This window comes from Sceloporus occidentalis, unplaced genomic scaffold, assembly GCF_023333645.1.
Source record: "Sceloporus occidentalis isolate IW3139 unplaced genomic scaffold, rSceOcc1.0.p SCAF_4, whole genome shotgun sequence".
Taxonomy (NCBI): domain Eukaryota; kingdom Metazoa; phylum Chordata; class Lepidosauria; order Squamata; family Phrynosomatidae; genus Sceloporus; species Sceloporus occidentalis.
This window is the reverse complement of record NW_028316984.1, coordinates 178683123-178702266: the sequence shown is the minus strand read 5'-3', so window position 1 is coordinate 178702266 and position 19144 is coordinate 178683123. Positions and strand designations below refer to the sequence as shown.

Genomic DNA, 19144 nt, shown 5'->3' with positions numbered 1-19144 from the left:
CTATCATCAACAGCCCTGCTCAAGCCTGGTGAACACAGGACTGTGCTTCCTTATTTGACTCTATCCACCAGTAATGGGCTCTTCTTCTTTTTCCTACTACCTTCTACCTTACCAAGGATATCCTTTCATGATATGCCCAAAATATGACAGTCTCAGCTCAGTCATCCTGGCTTCTAGGCAGAGTTCAGGCTTGATTTGCTCTAGAACCCATTTATTTGTCTTCTTGGCAGCAATAGGAATTGGCCTTTTTCAATCTTAAAGAATGAGTCACACAAAGTCCTTGACTTTGTTGCTCAAAGGAGAGCAGATGCACCCATGCAAATTCTAGCTCCATTTGACTGGATTACCTTTGAGATGAAATCTTCATGCAAAATAAACAGATACAGATTCCTGCCAAGCTCAGATTCTGGCCTGTTGCACCAGCCCCTCCATCCTTTTTGATATACTAGAAATATAGATGTCCTCTGATAATTGGTTTGGAATATACTCGAGCTTTGCCTCTGAAGGCAATTGCATCCTCAACAATTTAATTTTTTCCAGCTGTAATTCATACCTTGTGATCAGATTTTTTTTTTAAAAAAAACTCAACTGGGAAAGCCGCACTGTGTGATGCTGTCAGTTTGCCAACAGTCACTTGTTCAAGCAGAAGGATTTCGGGTTTGGTAAAGGCTGGGATTTTCTGCATGTCCTGTATTGACTTTTTCCATAAGCAAGTGAGAAAGAAACAAAAGCCAGGCCAGATTGATCTGGGCAGGTCTAATTTCAAGTTAAGAAAGGTTGTCAGGCTAGATTACATGAAATCTCAGGAAGTGTTCCAGTGAGTGGAGTTAAAATTTGGGTCTGGCTGTGTTTAGTTTATCTGTTCACATTACTGGAAAATGCATGGGTTCGAAATGTCCAGGGAACAGCACACTTCATAGGCTTGTAATGCGAAACCTTGATTGAACTAGGCTAATCTTTGTGCAGAATGGTTATATGCAATCCCCTTGAACCGCAAGACATGAGTAATACTGAAAGTTCCACTTTGATACTGACACTAAGTTGGCCACATTTTCCTTTGCTTTTCACCTACTATCTGCAATCAAGACTGTATTTGATCTCTTTGAAGACTTAGAGAGTGGTTGGGTGAGGGTAATACTTGGACTGGGTGTCTGGAAGATTCTGGTGTTTGGAGTCCAAAAGACAACTTTTCCAGCTGCTGTGCAGACTACAATATGGCCTGTCACACAGTGTCTGCCCAGCAAGATGATTGGAACAGACAGGCCAAATAAAGCTGTTTCAAAATGCTTTGAAGATGGGGTGGAACAGACAGGCCAAATAAAGCAGTTTCAAAATGCTTTGAAGATGGGGTGTTTAGATGACGCACACTTCTAAAGTGGGCAGAAACCAGATTGGAGCCGTGCTATTTGCACCTTCGACCCTGCATATAAATGCTCTGACATGAGAGCAGTTTTGAAGGAGTAATCCATCCTAACCCTAAAGCTGCATATAAATGCACTGGTGCAGGTGCACATTAAAAAAGGATGGAGCCGGTGTATCCAAGTGGTTGGGGTGGCAATACAAAAAAGTGAAATTGTGGCACCTCCAATGGATATAATTACAACATACACAAACCAGACAGTCCAAGAGGGGGCATGGGGTGAAGGGGGCATGTGGCGGGGTCTCCATAATTGTGCTTTGTCAATGTTTTACTGGGCACACTAATGCTCCAATTTTCTGTACCAGGGGAGGATTGCAGGTGCGACTGTGGCCGATCAAAGGCACAACCATCCAATGGGATGGCATCTAGACAGCAAGCAGTCACTGGAGGTGTGTTTATGCAATGGTGCATATGTGTGGTGGGGGTGTGACAAAAATTACCAGAGGCACAGATTAATGTTGCACCATGTGCATTCGGGATCCCTTGGGAGCAGCCGGTGTGGACAGTGGGGGTTCAGCATGCTTCTGGAAAATGCAGGTTTCAGCCACTTTTTCCTGCCTGTCTGTTCCATCCCTATGTTTGTCTTCAAATCAAGTTATGTTTATTTGGATTTTTAGGATCAAGTCACACATTAAATATACAGTGCACACTCAGCAAATAGCTGTAGTTGGCTGCCTGGGTGTATTTTTTAAATATGTACATTTGTGTCTCCGTCTAAATTTCTAAACTCTGTTAAATGTTGATCAGAAACGGGGGTCAGCTGGTCCTCCAGATGTTTTGGACTGCAGCTCCTATTCAGCCCTAGCCAGCATAGTCAATAATGAGGGATGATGGGAGTTACAACCCAACAGAGCTGGCTTGAGACATATTACTGCCTGAGGCACACATAAATCCTTCCAAAGTCTGGTCAAAGAGTGTCCCAGGAGACCAAGTGAACTTATTTTGACACCTCTTGAAAGCACCTCTCCTACTCCATGGCTGTAAAAATACAGTCATAATAAATTAAATAAATTAGGGGATGTAGTCCTTTCATTATACCCCAGACCTGTTGCCCTCTGGCCTAATGGCAGGGCTGGTGTTCCAGTCCAACAACATATGTTTACATGCTCCTAATATAAATGTGAGAAAATGGGCTTTGCAGGCCTGTAACACTGCAGGACTTGGGAAAAGTATCCCCCCTGCTTTTAAGGATTCAGGACCTGGCAAGAGACTTGAGTAAACATTTTAATCCTGAGGTGTTAGTATTATTTTTATTATTATTTTTACAAGGCTGGGTGGCTAGAGGCTTGAAATTTTTCTAGGCTTGTGCATTATGTCCCTCCACAGGAAAACTCTCAAATAATCTGTGAATAATGCCATACAATCAAGGCAATTGTGTGTATGCCACATGTGCTTTTGCTTCATGTGGGAACAGTTAATTGCATATACGAAGGGTTTTTCTAAGAGCTTATCCACTTTGCGTTCATAAGAAGTATCACACTTCACACACTCTGTTTGCTGAATTCTCACTTTGCTGCCCCCACTTCTTAATCAGTCTTTGCTGTGTTTAAAAGGTAACATACATTTCCGGAACAGTGGAGTTGCTTTGAGGGATGGGCCAAACTAAACATACAATAGCTGCCAAAGGCTATGAATCTGAGAGCAGCTGTTCACAAAATGTTGATATAATAAGGATTCTGCTCACACATGGGAGGCATAAAGACACAATCCATACAGACATAGCTCATTTAGAACAGATTTAGGATTCAGCACTTTAGATAGCTCATTTCACTTAGAACTAAAATCTAGACGTGGATATACTTCTCCTGCTGACATGGACACCACCAGCTGTCACTGACAGATAAATCGATCTTGCTTGTGAAGTTCAGAATAATTTACACAGGGCTGTCAGTTGCTTCCCATTGAAGCAATGATTAGCATGGATTAAACTCTTTGATAGGGATGGAGGCCATTTTTTTAGGACAGCTGAAAAAGCAGATCCATGCAAGTGTACAAGATTTCCAGATCCTTTGTCAGGCAAGGCATGTTTGGGGCAGGGGAAAACAGTCTGGGAAGGTTGGGACTTGGTCCTGTTGTCTTAGAATGTAGTTGTGAGGAACGATTTACAGGCTCTCAAAATTCAACCTGAGTTCCCCCACGACCTGCTGCAAATAAAATATTTGGGGGGGGGGGCAGTAAAAGGCAATATAGTGCATAGATTTGTATCAAAGCCAAGGATAGGAAACTTGGCATCCTCCAGAGTTTTTAGACTACAGGCCCCACTATTCCTGGCCATTGACCATGCTGGCTTGGGCTAATGTAGGCATCCAGCTGCATTTTGTGTGCACCAAGTTACTTACGTGATCTATGCCAATCTGTTTTCAGGAGTACTATTGCCTGACTGCATCAATTTCAGAATGATTCAGTAAAACTCAGTCTTACAGAGTGAGGTTTTTAGGGGTTGGTAGCTATATTCAAGACTTAACTTTTCTATCCAGCCCATATTAGTCAGCCCAGGCCACTCCATGCTGCCTGACTCCACAACCTGTCCATACTACTGGCTACAGGCACAGCAGTGAACATGGTGCCAATCAGAGCATTGACTGCATTGATAGTTAATGCTGTAATCAGAACCTGGTTGCTTGCAATGGCTTGTTTGTATTTATGTCCTGCCCAACTGGAAAATGCCCTTTGGCATTTGTACATTGGTACAATGTAAAATCCTAAGGATTCAATAAAATCAGAACAATGGTAGAGCTAATTCCAATATTGAAACAGTAAGAGGTTTTAAAAGTCAGCAGTGACAATCCTTTTTTTTTTAAAAAAGGTAAGAAATTAAATATTAAAGGACAGCTAGAAGGACTTAGCCTGGTAAATGTATGTATAGACATACTTCAGTTAACAAGGCCTCTGACGAAGAAGTTCCCTTTTAAAAATGTTTTTATGGACATGTGCCCTCCCTTTTCATCCTTGTCCTCTGTCTAGCTGGAAGTATTTTAGCAGCATCAGCATTGGGAGGATGGTGAAGGAGGTCTGGAGAAACAGGCCTGCATTGTCACCCTGCAGCTGCATGTCTAAAGTAAACACCGCAATAAAGCTTTGGGTCGGAAAAAATGAGATTCTACTCTAGCTGATTCTACTGTACGCATATTGCCTGCCTACAAAAGGCAAGGTATACAGCAACTGCTTTCAGAAACCCATACTGAACATGCAAGAAAAGCAAAACCAAGAGAAAGGGGGAGGACAGGTAAGCCTACCTCACAAGCTCTGCCCACACACTGTATTAAAAAACAACATAATTTATCACCAAAATGAAAGTCACAGGAATAGAGGAAGCTGGTGAAAGAAAGAAAGAAAATCATCCCTGGATGCATTTTGAAAGAAACCTTTAAGTGGTCACTAGAAGGTTCAAAATGGTTTTTGTTTATTCATGCAAGCTTTACCTGATCTGGTTATTTCATTTTATGAGTGCATATGCTAGTTTGGGTGGGTAGGGAGTTTGCTGAACCATGTTGAACTGCTCTCCTTTTTCATGTAGGAATATACCTCTATTTTTTTTTTCGTCTTGTTTTTTTCATCTTATTTCCTCCTCTGGTACCAACTGTTTTGTTAAAACAAATAATGTCCTGGAACATATGAACTTTAGTAACTGAGCTATACCTGTAGCAAAAATGCTGAGACATACATCCCTAGGTAGAGTGTTTCACAGAGGACATGAAGATAGAGGTAACTCTGGGAAGAAGGGTCATTCCTTCTTATATACCTGTTATGAGTAGCAATACTTAGAAAAGAACCTCCCAGAGCTTGGAAAAGTTACTTTTTGTAATAAAGCTTGCAGAATTCCCAAGTCAGCATGGACAGTGATGGTTGGGAACTTATTTACTGGATGAATCTGGGAGTTATGGTCCTAAAATGTTTTCCCAAGGTATGGAGCCTCCAAAGATGTGCTCAACAATTAGAGTAGAATATATGGGAGAAGGCATTCTTCCTAGGTAGCCAAGTCCTGAAGATATGGAGGTATGTGGCCTTCACCACTTGACTTCTTAACTTTACAGTGCTATGCAATGAGAAGTGGAATACTCTGGGAAGATGCATCTGAATTACTGTGTTAAAACTATTTGTACGTCAGGCTGGCTTTATTAAACCATGAAATGGGGAAAGCAAGAGTAGAGAAGCAAGCTTGACTGTGTATGTTGTTGTTTAGGATCTGTGGAACAGTAGTCCCTTGTGATATGTCATTTTTAATGAGTGTGTAAATGGTGTTCAGGGAATAAAATCTCATTATCAGACATTTAGGGCACATGGTGATCAGCTGCTGCCTGGCAACATCATTCTTGAGCACCTCCTGGGACTAGCATTCTGGAGAGTGTCACAGATGGGAGGGCTTGACAGTTTTATAAGGATTGTTCAGATACATCAGATAGACACTTGAAATAGGCAGTTGCCACAGTCATCTCCAGCTTGAATTTCCACCAACTTCTGAGGAGCAAAATATAAAAAGGTTACTTTCTTGGAGTAATTTTCAGAATTCTGCAGTCAGCATGGCTTCTCTGTGGAATTCTGAGAGCTATAGTCCTATCCCCCTAACTTTTCCAAGATCTATTAAGAAACATAGAGATTTTTGTTTTGTTTTTAAATAGTGTCATGTACACTGACGTTACTACAGATTGAGTCTACGGAATGCCACAATATGAAATATTCCAAAAACCAAAACATTTTTCATGGTGGCTGAGATAGTGATAGCTTTGCTTTTTGATGGTTCAGTGTACACAAGGTTTGTTTCATGTAGAAAAGTATTCAAAATATTGTATAAAATTACTTTCAGCCTATGTGTATAAGGTGCATATGAAACATAAATGAATTTTTTGTGTAGACTTGAGTCCTATCTCCAAGATATCCCATTATTCACATATATGCAAATATGGGTATTCTGACCCCCCCCCCCCCCCCAAATCCGAAATCCAAAGCAGTCCTGGTCCCAAACATTTCAAATAAGGGAGATTCAGCTTATATAATTATAATCCTAATATCATTATCTTCATCTTGTGGAAACAAGTCTTAAAGCAGTGGTGAGCAACTTTTAGCCTTCCAGATGTTGTCAAAGTCCTTTTGTTGTGTGTGCCTGCCTGGCAGAGAGTTGAGTTAGATGGTCATTGCAGTCCCTTCCAACGCTAAGATTCTGTGATTCTTTTTTTTTTAAAGTCTTTATTAATATCACAACATCGAAACAACATCATTACAATCCTAAGAAAGATTACTAAACTAAAATCCTAAATTTCTGTGATTCTAAGCAAGTCCTCTGGGGAATGGTTCAAGAGGTTGAATATGCTTGGCCTCCATAACAGGAGACGATAAGGAGAGACAAGATAGGGCTTTACAAATATTTGAAAGCCTGTCACATGTAAGAAGGGGCAGACATATTCTCTGCTGCTTCAAAGGGAATGGTCCAAACCACTGCAAGGAAGCAGAATTCATTTTATATGTCATTTTATATCAGGAATGCAATTTTACTATGCAGTTGTATTTAATGGGATTTGAGCATCCACACATTTTGGTATTCCTGGGTCCTGGAACCAAGCCCCAACAGATACCCACTGTAATCCAGTTTGACACCACTTTAACATGGCTCAATGCTATGGAGTTCTGTGAATTGTAGTTCGTTTTGGCACCAGAGCTCTCTGACAGAGAAGGGTAAATGTCTCACAAAACTATAATTCCCAGAATTCCACAACATTCAGCCATGGCAATTAAAGTGATGTCAAACTGGATTATTTCTGCAGTGCAAATACATGATAGTGATGGTGATAAATGCAAAATCTGGAGATCTGTTAATAGATTATGAAACAATTCTTTATATCACTGGTATCTTACAACACAATTTTATCCATGTGTACTTAGAAATAAGACTCAGGTGTGGATCAGACAGGCAGAAAAAGCTACTGGAACCTGCATTTTCCAGAAGCGAGACAAAACCCCACTGTCTGCACTGGCCACTCCCAGTGTGGTCTGAATGTGCACGACCCAACTGCATAGCACAGCATGAAGCCGTGCTGCTGGGTAATTCTTTTATTGTCTTCCCCACATACATGCACACTGTTGCACAAACACACCACTGCCTAAATGCCATTCCGTTGAATGGTCACCTTTTTGATCGGCCACACAGTTGTACTTGTGATTATCCACCGATACAGGGCATCGGTGTGCCTAGTAAAACACTGGCAAAGCACAGTCATGCCCCCATTCTCCCTCTTGGACTGTCTGGTTTGTGTATGCTATATTTATATTCATTGGAGGTGTCACAGTTTCACTTTTTTGCATTGTCGCCCTGACTGCTTGGGTATGATGGCTCCTGCCTTTTTAAAAGCACGCCTGCACTGATGCATTTATACGCAGCTTTAGAGTTAGGGTTAGGATGGATTGCTCCTTCAGAACCACTCTCACATCGAGCTGTTTAATTTCAGGGTCAAAGGTGCACATTTTCCAGGCTAAGTCGGAATATCCCGAGTTCTTTTTGCTCCAGTTTTTAGCTCCAGAGCACAGCTTCAATCTGGTTTCCACCCGCTTTGGAGGCATGTGTCATCTAAACACCCCACCTTCAAAGCAGGTGGAAACTGCTTTATTATTTGTCCTGTGTGTTTCACCTCTCCCTTTGCTCAGTGGGGCTTATTCACTGGGTAGCATGCATTGAATTGCAACTTTAAATTTCTAAACCTAACCTCCTCATTCCTTTCTTCCTTCTTCCTCTCCTTCCCTTCCTGCAGATGTGAGGAACAAGGTATTCAGGCCAAATTAGAATAAATATTGTTCACCGCATTGTAAAAATATGACAAGGGTTCATTGTTGAAAAATCCTCTGCATGTTTCACATAGCTTGTGTTTCAGGGTGTCGAAAAAGTACCAGTAGATAAGTGCTGCAGATATTTTGTTTGCAATGTAGGTGGGGATTTGTTTTCAGAAAATAGCTGTTCAAACACTCGTATACATTGTTGAAGCCTGGCAGAGTTACAGTGTTTTCAGAGGGTGAACTTATTTTCCAGCTACTGAAAAGAAGAGAGAGCCTGGAACAGTGACAGGAAATTCAAGGCATTTTTGTAGGTTCAGAAGATTTGTCACTTTCAGAATAGACTACAGTTGTCCCTCTACATTTGTGAGTTTGACTTTTGTGGATTTGATTATTTGCAATTTGAATTAATATGTTCTCTCTAGGAATTTCTAGGTCATCCAGCAAGACTGCTAGAAGTTGAACATGTAGTTGAGCTGGAGAACCTAGAAGTTCCTAGAGAAAGAACTATTCATTGGTAGGTCCTCCAGCATGATACTGTGATCAACTTATGACAGATGTTGACCATAGAGTTGCACTGGAGGACCTGGAGATTCCTATAGAGATGTTTTCTTAGGTAAAAATAATAGTGGTTTTTTATTTGCAGTTTTTCCACATTCATGGGGGTCCTGCACCCCTAACCCCAGCAAATGTGGAGGTACCATTTTAATAGCCAAAATGAACTCTGATCTTGAAAACTTCTAATTCAGTCCACAGACTCTTGCAATCAGTGCAAAGATCATTTCATGCTAAATGATTATAGTACATTAACTCCTATGATCCAATTCTGTTGAATCCTGGGATTTGCAATTTAGGAAGGGATGTTTAGAATTCTCAGACAGGGAGATCTAGTGTTGTCCAAACTACAAGCCCCAGGATTCCATAGGAAGGAACATCAACCTGCTGATGTTAGTTGTTCTAGGTTTAAAATAGCAGAAAATGTTACGTCTGCCCTGGGCTGTGGTAGTTTTGTGGGGCGGAGAAGCAGAGGGAGAGATAATCACGTTATATCAAAATATAGACCAATGAGATGGAATCAACATGAACTCCTTCCCCAAAACATATTTACCAAACACATGAGAGTTGAGAGAGGATGAGTATGGTATATTCTCAAATATTGGCATAGTAACTGTCATGTTCAACTGCCTCCCCCTGTAGCTACATGAGAGAGGTGGTACTGGGAGTGCTGATACTTGGTTGCATCCGCACTGCCGAAATAATGCAGCTTGACACTGTAGGGCAGGGGTCAGCAACCTACGGCCCGCGGGCTGGATCTGGCCCGGCAAGGCCTCGGGACCGGCCCCAACCCGGTCCTGCCGCCGATTGCCGCCCCGCCGCAGCTTGGATGCTGCACCGGGCGCCCGCGGGGGCCTCGCCGCCATCCTCCTCCTCCACCGCGCATTGCTGCACGGAGGAAGAGGAGGGCAGCGAGGTCTGGAGCGGAGGAGGCGAAGCTGGAGGCAGCGCCTCCTGCGTGCGGCCGCGCCACCTTCCCCGCCTCCCCACGGCCTCCAGCTTCCCTCTCAGCCTCCGTGGAGGGCAGCCTCCGCGGAGGCCGAGAAGGAGTGCGCGGGGCCGTCGGCTTCCCTCTCGGCCTCCGTGGAGAGCAGCCTCCGCGGAGGCCAAGAAGGAGCGTACGGGGCTGCCGGCTTCCCTCTCGGCCTCCGTGGAGGGCAGCCTCTGTGGAGGCAGAGAAGGAGCATGTGGGGCCGGGAAAGAGGGGAGGCCTCCAGTGCTGGCGCCCCCTGCCGGCTCTTTCCTGGCCCCTGACGGGGCCTGGGGCCCCATCAGGGGCCAGCAAAGAGGGGGAGGCCTCCAGTGCTTGTGCCCCCCGCTGGCTTTTTTGACGGCCTCTGACGGGGCCTGGGGCCCCGTTAGGGGCCAGCAAAGAGGGGGAGGCCTCCAGCACTGGGAGCCCCCGCCAGCACTTTTGCCAGCCTCTGACGGGGCCTGGGGCCCCGTTAGGGGCCGGGATAGAGGGGGAGGCCTCCAGCACTGGCCTGCCCCCGGAGGGTGGAAGCTCCAACCCCTGCATGCGGCACCGCCCCCGGAGGGCTTCCCCCCCGGCTTCGCCCCCCCAGTTATCTGAGGGACAGCAACCCGGCCCCCGGCTCAAAAAAGTTGCCTACCCCTGCTGTAGGGTAATTTAAAGCCTGGTACAGGCAGGCAGTTTGTGGTGATAGTAGGGCTCGATACGGTGCAGCATCCATATGTGCCGATCCCTACTATCAGCGCCATTACATCGCAAGGCTGTGGTCTCATCCACACGGAGCACAGCCTTGTGATGTAAGGGCGCCCAAGCGCCCAAACGGCTCTGGGCAGAAGAGCTGTCATAGGGCTGCATCGCAGCCCTTATGACAGCACAAAAAAGCAGCCGCCTAGAGCAGCTCCTTTTAGATAGCGCGTCTGTGTTGCAGCATGTGGATGCTGTAGCACAGATGTGGGGCAAAGATGGGTGGCATGGAGCTGCCCATCTGTACTGCCCCTAAGTTTCCTAAGGCTTCAGCCTTTAATAAGGAAATATCAAAAAAGTCAAAGCCAAGCTTGTTAGGATCTAGGTTTAAATCAGCAGAGTAGCAGAAATGTAACACAAATAGCTTGTAGTTCAAACAGAAGTTTTCTAATGACTTTATATATACATAAAGGCTGTATCTTAATCTAGCTAGTGAATAATTCAGGTTGAGAAGAACTATTTATCTCACCATTTTTCCAAAGAAAATTGGGAGAGGAAGAAGATGGAAAACCAACAGTTCAGTAGAAAATATTGAGAGAAAATGTCTGTTAGTTCCAAAAAAGGGAGTGACTTAAATCACATAGTTAGTTTGAATGAGAATGAAAGTGAGGAGTTTGCATGCAGGAAATCCCTATCTATCTATCTAAGTAGGAGGAAAGAGAATGCAAAAATCTTCTAACAGACACCACTTTAAATGCCATGGCTATAGAATTCTAGAAATTGTAGTTTTCTAAAACATTTAGCCTTCTCTGACAGAGAACTCTGGTGCCACAACAAACTACAGTGCCCAGAATTCTGAAAACATGAAGCTGTGGCAGTTAAGGTGATGTCAACTTGGATTTTTTCTGCAGTGCAGATGCAGCCATGGATTCCCAATCAATGAGAAGTTCCCTACACATACACACTCACACTCACACACACACACAACCTTTTTCAATAATTCCTTATACCAAGATGGAATCGTGTGGTATATCGTCCAGATGTAGCCCCGGTTTTTGCCGATCATCCAAGGCACCACCCCTAGGAAAAAGAGATTACAATATTTTAAAAAAGGAAGAGAAAATGCTGGCTTTCAAAGCACATTTTTAGACATGGTCTCTGGTCAATTCTGGTGTTATTTTTTGTGTGTATTTATGCAGTGCAGTGAGTACAATCCCTGGTAGTTGCTAGGACCATTAAATTGCCTCCCAAGCCTCTGGAGCATGCCACTCTTTCTTTGTACAAAGGTGCCAGAGGGAAAGGGGCAAGCAGGCACATTAGCTGTGGGCATTGAGTGCAATCTTGTTTCCCTGTTACATATTCAGTGAAGACATGGATGGGAAGGAGGCTGGCTGTATAACTGCTGGGTTCTACGGGATGTCCAGTGATTTTTATTAAATTAAGGATGGAAAGAATGGAAAGACTATATGAAAGCATTCAAAAATGGTTTTGTTCCATAAAAACTTGCATTTTCTGCATAGACAACATTATGTGTAGAAAACAGCATTTTCTGAGCCGAAAATAACATTTCTACACAAAAAACTATTCATGCTAGCCATGAAAGCCTTCGACTTCACATTAGAAAACATTCTGCTTTCTTTTTTTAAAAAAAAACCAAACATTTTTTCTGCATAGAAAACAATTGTTTTGCAAAGAAAAAAGCATTTGTGCAGAATTATTTTCTCAACAGAAAGTGCTATCTTCAACATAAAATATGTATTTTGTTGCACAAAAAATGTCCAGAACTGCAAATAATCTTGACAACTGTCGGTTTTGATGACTTTGTGGCAGTATAGATGGATGGCTTCATGCCATGCCACCCATCTTTACCCCACATCTGTGCTCTAGGCAGCTCCTTTTTGCGCTGTCATAAGGGCTGTGATGCAGCTCTATGACAACTCTTCTGTCCAGAGCCATTTGGGCAAACGGGCGCCCTTATGTCACAAGGCTGTGTCCTGTGTGGACAAGGCCACAGCCTTGTGACGTAATGGCGCCAATAGTAGGGCTTGGCGCATATGGATGCTGCATCGTATCGAGCCCTACTATCGCTGCAAACGGCCCACCTGTACTGGGCCTTTATCACAGTTGGGAGGAAAATGGTAAAATTATTTGTTCTTGCTTATGAAAACAAAATTTATAAAGATATGCTTCCCTACATTGTAAAGCTTAAAACACACACTCTGCTTATTACCTAGAAATGGTAGCAGATGTGGCTACATGAATTGGTCATACCCCTTTGAGGTCAAATGGCCCTTATAATATAATCAGGATTTCCCCACTATATTCATTGTTATGGTAGTTATGCAGTCTTTGTCATGCTTGCTTAGTAGTGAGTTTAACTGAGAACAGATTAATATTTCAGCAGGGAGTGTAAAGGAATTATTCCCTTTGAATTGTCCCACATTAGTAAATAAAGAAGAGATGTAAAGAACGTGTGTGTTGTTTTTCTCTCAGTGAACCTCATTTCTGTGTATCTCATTTTAAGGCCAGAAACAAATTGATTGGTAGTACTCCCCACATAATACATCCTGCATTAAATGGGAAGACAGAATATTGTTATAAAGGTGGAAATGAATATTGATTTTTTTTAAAAGGTAGACTGTGTATGGTAGGCATGGTGGACCTAAAAAGGAACTAATGAAGATATTGGATTTTTGTTCTGCTTCATGATGTTTACAGTCCAAAATACAGTATGCAGATACAGATTATATTTCAAGCTTTCGATATTTTCTGCTAATACAGTGCTACCTCGGGTTACGAAATTAATTCGTTCCGCGGCGCCGTTCGTAACCCGATACATTTCGCAACCCGAAAAGGCTTTCCGTTAGCGCTGGAAAGCCGCTAGCCGCGCTTCGGATTTGAATTTCGCGCCGAAATGAATTTCGTAACCCGAAAAATCTTTCGTAACCCGGAACAGTTTTTTTCAATCTAACTTTTTCGTACCCCGGAAATTTCGTAACGCGATCAATTCGTATCCCGGGGTACCACTGTACTATGGTTTTATGTGTATATCTTAAATTGATGATGCTTCTCCCATCAGTTTTCACGCCTCTTTCCTCTGAGTTTAATCCTGCTTTACATACTAGAAATTCGGCGTACAAGTTAAATACATAGGGTGATAAAATAAAGCCTTGTCTGATGCTCTTGCCAACTGCAAACCATTCAATTTCTCCATATTCTGTCCTGACCACAGCCTCTTGTCCTGAGTATAGGTTATGCATCAAGTGTTGTGGCACACCCATTTCTTTAAGAGTGATCCTTAGTTTTTCATGATGTACACAATCAAAGAATTTGCTATAATCTATAAATCACAGGCTGATCTTCTTATGCAATTCTTTGGTGTACTCCATTAGCCAACATATGTTTGCAATATCGTCCCTAGTGCTTCTTCCTTTCCTGAACCCGGCTTGGACATTGGATTTCTCACTCCACTTATGGTAAAAGTATTTGTCATAGAATTTTGAGCATCATTTTACTTCCATGGGAGATTAATGCAATGGTCCTGTGGTTACTTCAACCCCTTATGTCCCCTTTCTTGCATACTGAAATGTTTTTTAAAGGTAATTAACATAGCTACTTTAAAATTTATTTATTTATTTATTTATTTATTTTAAAAAATGCATGAATAGTACTTACTATTGGCCTGTGAAACAAAGCATATTCTCTTATTGATGCTTCATAGAATCATAGAGTTGGAAGAGACCACAAGGGCCATCCAGTCCAACCCCCTGCCATGCAGGAAATCCAAGTCAAAGCATCCCCAACAGATGGCCATCTAGCCTCTGCTTAAAGACCTCCAAGGAAGGAGACTCCACTACACTCCGGGGGAGTTTGTTCCACTGTCGAACAGCCCTTACTGTCAGGAAGTTCTTCCTAATGTTGAGCTGGAATCTCTTTTCCTGTAGCTTGCATCCATTGTTCCGGGTCCAAGCTACAGGAAAAGAGATTCCAGTTCAAAACCTTCATGCAGGCCATGAGCCAGCAGCATGAAATACGTATTGCTTGAGCCAGAATGTCAATCATGTGATGTTCGTCCGTCACCATTTAGAGAAGGTGTACCACTGTAACTGAAGAACTAGGCAAAATGTTACAGCTGTATTGCAATAAGACAACTCATTCAGTTGTCATCATAACATAAGGAAATTACATCCTTCATTACTGCGAAAGGAGGAAGAGGAGGAGGTGACTAGTGATTACATCCAAGTTCTCCTAAGGCTCTCAGATTATTATTTTTTTAAAGTTATATAGCTCAAAATGGGAAGTTTTACTGCGACACACATGTTTAACCAACATATTCTAGGCTACGTCAAAGGAGTATAGTGTCCACATCAAGGAAAGTAATAGTGCCACTTTTTTCTGCTTTGGTGAGATCAAACCTATAATACTGTGTCCAGTTCTGGGCACTGCAATTTAAGAAGGATGTTGACAAGCTGGAGGTTGTCCAGAGGAGGGCAACCAAAATGGTAAAATTTTGGAAATCATGTCCCATGAGGAGTGACTTAGGTAGCTCAGTACATTTACCTGGAAGAAGAGAAGGTTAAGAGGTGATATGATAGTCCTGTTGAAATATTTGAAGGAATGTCATATTGAAGATGGAGCAAGCTTGTTTTCTGCTACTCCAGAAACTAGGACACAGAGCAATGGATTCAGACTACAAGAAAATAAATTCTACCTGGACATTAGGAAGAACTTCCTGATGGTAAGTTTTTCGACAATGGAATAAGGCTGGCTTGGAGAGTGGTAGAGTCTCCTTCTTTGGAGATTTTTAAACAGTGGCTGGATGGCCATCTGTCAGCGGTGCTTTTGTTGTGTCTTCCTGCATGGCAGGGGCTTGGAATGGATGGCCCATGTGCTAATGTTATTTACCTGTCAGCGTGCTAGGGATAGCTGTAGCTCCCCCTCCAGGTTTGCAGTCCAGTGTAATGCTTCATGCCAAAAAACACCTAAAATCATTTGGTGCTCAAGGCAGAAAATCCAAATGATGTCCCTTGCAACGATAAACCAACAAAACCAGCTGAACAACCATTTTTCTTTAACAGGAACTCCAGCTCTGACATCTGACATGGGCACTTTCACCTTGTTCAGTAGCATAATAGGCTTTTTGTGAAATCTTCATTATTGACCTGTGAATGAAATAACAGTATTCGTCAAGTTATGCAATTTAGCATAATTATCTATTATGCTGTAGCTTCACATTTCAGAATTGCAGGGTGCCTTTCACCATAATTAACAAGATAAAAGAGAATCCAATTACGAGTTGCTATATAAACCATTCCAGAGAAAATCATAGCATAAACTGCTTTTAAAAATGAGACATGAATAGATTTTCAACTATGCAGTGTGCTGGCAGTGTCCAAAAACTAAAATTAAAAAAATGACACACACACGGAACAAATTAGATTGCTATGTACAGACAGTAGTTTTACAGAGCAGCAATGTAGAGTTCTGATACCAGAAGTTTCAAACTATATATGATGGTTAATAAAGCTTTATGTGTAATCTAGAGGTTTGTTTGTTTTTAAAGCAGCAGCTGGGATGTGGAAGCAGTCTCATAATGGGATCAGTGCCACTCTGGACAGGGAATAATTAAAAGGCTTTTTTTTTCTTTCTTTGCTGCAGTCCTGAAAAATATTCCCCCACTTTTGAAGGTGCTGTTTGCATTGGGAGGAAATTTCCACCATATGAATCTGTCTTCGCATCAGACCTGACCCTTAGCAAAATCTTGTGTTCCCACTAGTTGCAACAGTTGCCATCATTCCCATCAAGGCTGCAGCATCAAACCTTAGATGCCAACTCCAGCTCCAACTCCTCTATTTTCCTACTCTCCAACTCTTTCAGAAATGGCAAATTTATATTAATTAGTAGTAAAATGGTAGTGCAAGGCATTTCAACACTGCCACGTAAATCCTCTGGCTACTTAGACAGAACATAGGGCTGGAGCACAGCTTTGGCACAGCTTCTGGCCTCTTAGGATGCATGCATCATTTAAAAAGCATACCTCCAAAGTGACCCGAAGCAGATTTACTTTGGCCTGTCTCTATGGACCCATAGACTATGGCGCAGTACAGATCTTCCAAAAAGGGAGGCCTGCCGGCACCTGTTTTTCCTCCGCATGGAAGCCACAACTGCCAAACCATGCGGCTTCCCTGCGGAGGAAAAAGAACCTGCAAAAAGCAGGTTCTTTTTGCCCTGCAGAGCAGATGTTGCGAGTACACCAGTGGTGCACTCGTGATGTCACAGACACAGCACGATGTGCGGACGCTATGCGTTTGTCACGTCACAATGGCGGAGCCCATACACACGGGGCACTGCCATTGTTACGGTGCCGCACTGTACTAGGGTTAGGGGCCATGTGGTTGCCGTGCAGTCCATTAACCCTAGTATGGTGCCAGCACGGCGCTTTAGCGCCATGTGTACCGTGCCAATATTTATTTGATTAAAATTTCTAAACAAGAAGACTTTCCTAAATTCCTGTGAGAGTAAATATACAACAAGCTAGACCCTTAATAAATTAAAATGGTAAAATGTAGGTGTAATTTATATTTTTGTATGCATACACAAACATACACACATACCATATTGTTATAATGTTAAACATTTTTATTTTAAAGTCTGAGTCAATCCCTCAAAGCCTTCAAGGTCTTTCATGGCTGTAGCCGTGCTGGACCCTGAAGGCTTTGCTTCCCAGCAGCTGCCGCTACTGAGAAGGGTACCACTACGGCCTCCGAAGGGCCTGTTTAGGCTCTGGTGGGGATGCTGGGCAAGTGGAAAAGCACTCTTTCTTGCTTGCCTTGTAGCCATGCTAGTCTCTCCAGGTGTACCTCCCCACCAGATGAGACTACCCTCCCAGGGATGTCATCTGGTGCGATTTATACCACCTCCTAGTGGCACCACTGACTGTGTGGATTATTTATTTATTTCCTACCCCATGCCCAGTTAGAGCTCAATGTGGCTCATAATTGAAAAGAACAACACAATTCAAACTACCAAAAATGAGCATTGAAATAAAATTAAAACTATTACAGTATTAATATACATCACACATTAAAGAATAAAATGCATTTAAAATCTCTTTAAAACCGTACAATTAAAACAAGGGAGTTACATCATCTAGGGCAGTGATTCCCAAAGTGTGGAAAGATCCTCTGGGGCAGTGAGGTAAAAGGGGGTGATGGTAGGCTTTCAATCAAAATACTGGTACAAAAGAAAAACAATGGGAACCAGCAGCCTTTAGGACCATGGTGGGGATGAGGGTTGAATGAAAATTGCACTGAGGACTACCACGACTGGGAGGTCATTGACTAGTTTCCCCCATCAATGAAAAGGGATGCCCTATTCTTTGGAGACACATAAGCTACGGGACTTGCCTAAGGCCACCCTGTAGATTTTATGGCTCAGCAGGGTTTTCCCTATTCCATGCTGGCTCTCAAATATGCAGTCTTTATTATTCTGTAGTTTTTTCCATGCCCAAGGCCACAAGCCAACTGTTATAGTTTTAGCAGATACATAATAGAAAACCTGGGGTGGGCTGTCACACTTAGTCCAGGGCATTCTAACCCACCCTGCATGAATCAAAGAATGACTTTGCTGCTAATGTTACACCAACATGGAGATCCAGACAAACACAGCAATTCAGTCAGACCTCAGCTGATACCGTGTGACATGGCAACCCAGTTGGCTAGTCCCATTTTAGGGCATGTGTTTTCTTTGCAGGAAACAGCTTTTTTAAATGTTATTTCCTTTGCACACACACACACACACACACAAAACAACAACCCTATTTTCTGTGCAAAACAACTATGTGCAAATTTGGTGCAGAATAAGTCCCAAACTGCAAAAAAAATCTCATTTAGTCCAGGAATGTTCTCATGAAAAATGTTTTAAAAATCCAAAACAATTTGTCAAATGTTTTCTAATATTCTTTCTATCCCCCTCTCATCACTCCAGCCAGCAGGACTGGGTGGGGATGGTGAGATCTGTAGCCCCACACCATTGAGAGGAGCCAAGGTTGGGAAAGGCTGGATCTGCGTCGGTATTACCTAGTTCTCTTGGCTAAACATTTTCTGTTTCATCCACCATCCTGCAGAATGCTGGAATTGAGGGGGTGAGAGGTTGCATTTGCTCCTGTGAATGATGTAGAAATCAAAGTGAGCAAAGTTGTAACTTGTGTGATTTAAGCCTGGCAACCTCCAGGAATAACAAGACATTGGGGTAAAGTTATTTTTCAATTAAATTAGGCTTTACTGGTCTAATCCCACTGAAACATGAGGTGCTATTTTTAGTAAATAACATTTTATTAAGCAGCAGCTAAATCCAATGGAAAGTCAGGAGGACTTTCATTGTTTTAGAGTATTGCGTACTCAATTGAAGAAGTAATTTGGGGGGGAAAATATTGTAAGGATGGTATGGAAGAATGAATACTAAATAGCAAAGCAAAGCAAAGCATAAAACCAACACAAACCCTGATGAAGGTTTCTGTATAATCTAGAATGTATTTTAACACTCCTAAAGAACATATGGAGAGCAAGTGTAATGCAGTGGTTTGAGCATCAGACTGCAACTCTGGAGACTAGGGTTAATTTTCCTGCTCAGCCATGAAACCCACTGGGTGACCTTGGGCTAGTCACATTCTCTCAGCTTCAGGGGAAGGCAAACCTCTGAACAAATGTTGCCAAGAAAATGCCATGATTGGTTTGCCTTAAGATTGCCTTAAA

The 19144-nt window shown here is 42.6% G+C and overlaps 1 protein-coding gene across 2 annotated transcripts in view; it reads left to right on the top strand.

The window, feature by feature from the left end:
* Positions 1-19144, top strand: part of CLMN (calmin) — a 115306-nt gene that overhangs the window by 42906 nt on the left and 53256 nt on the right. The gene's annotated exons all lie outside the window — the stretch shown is intronic.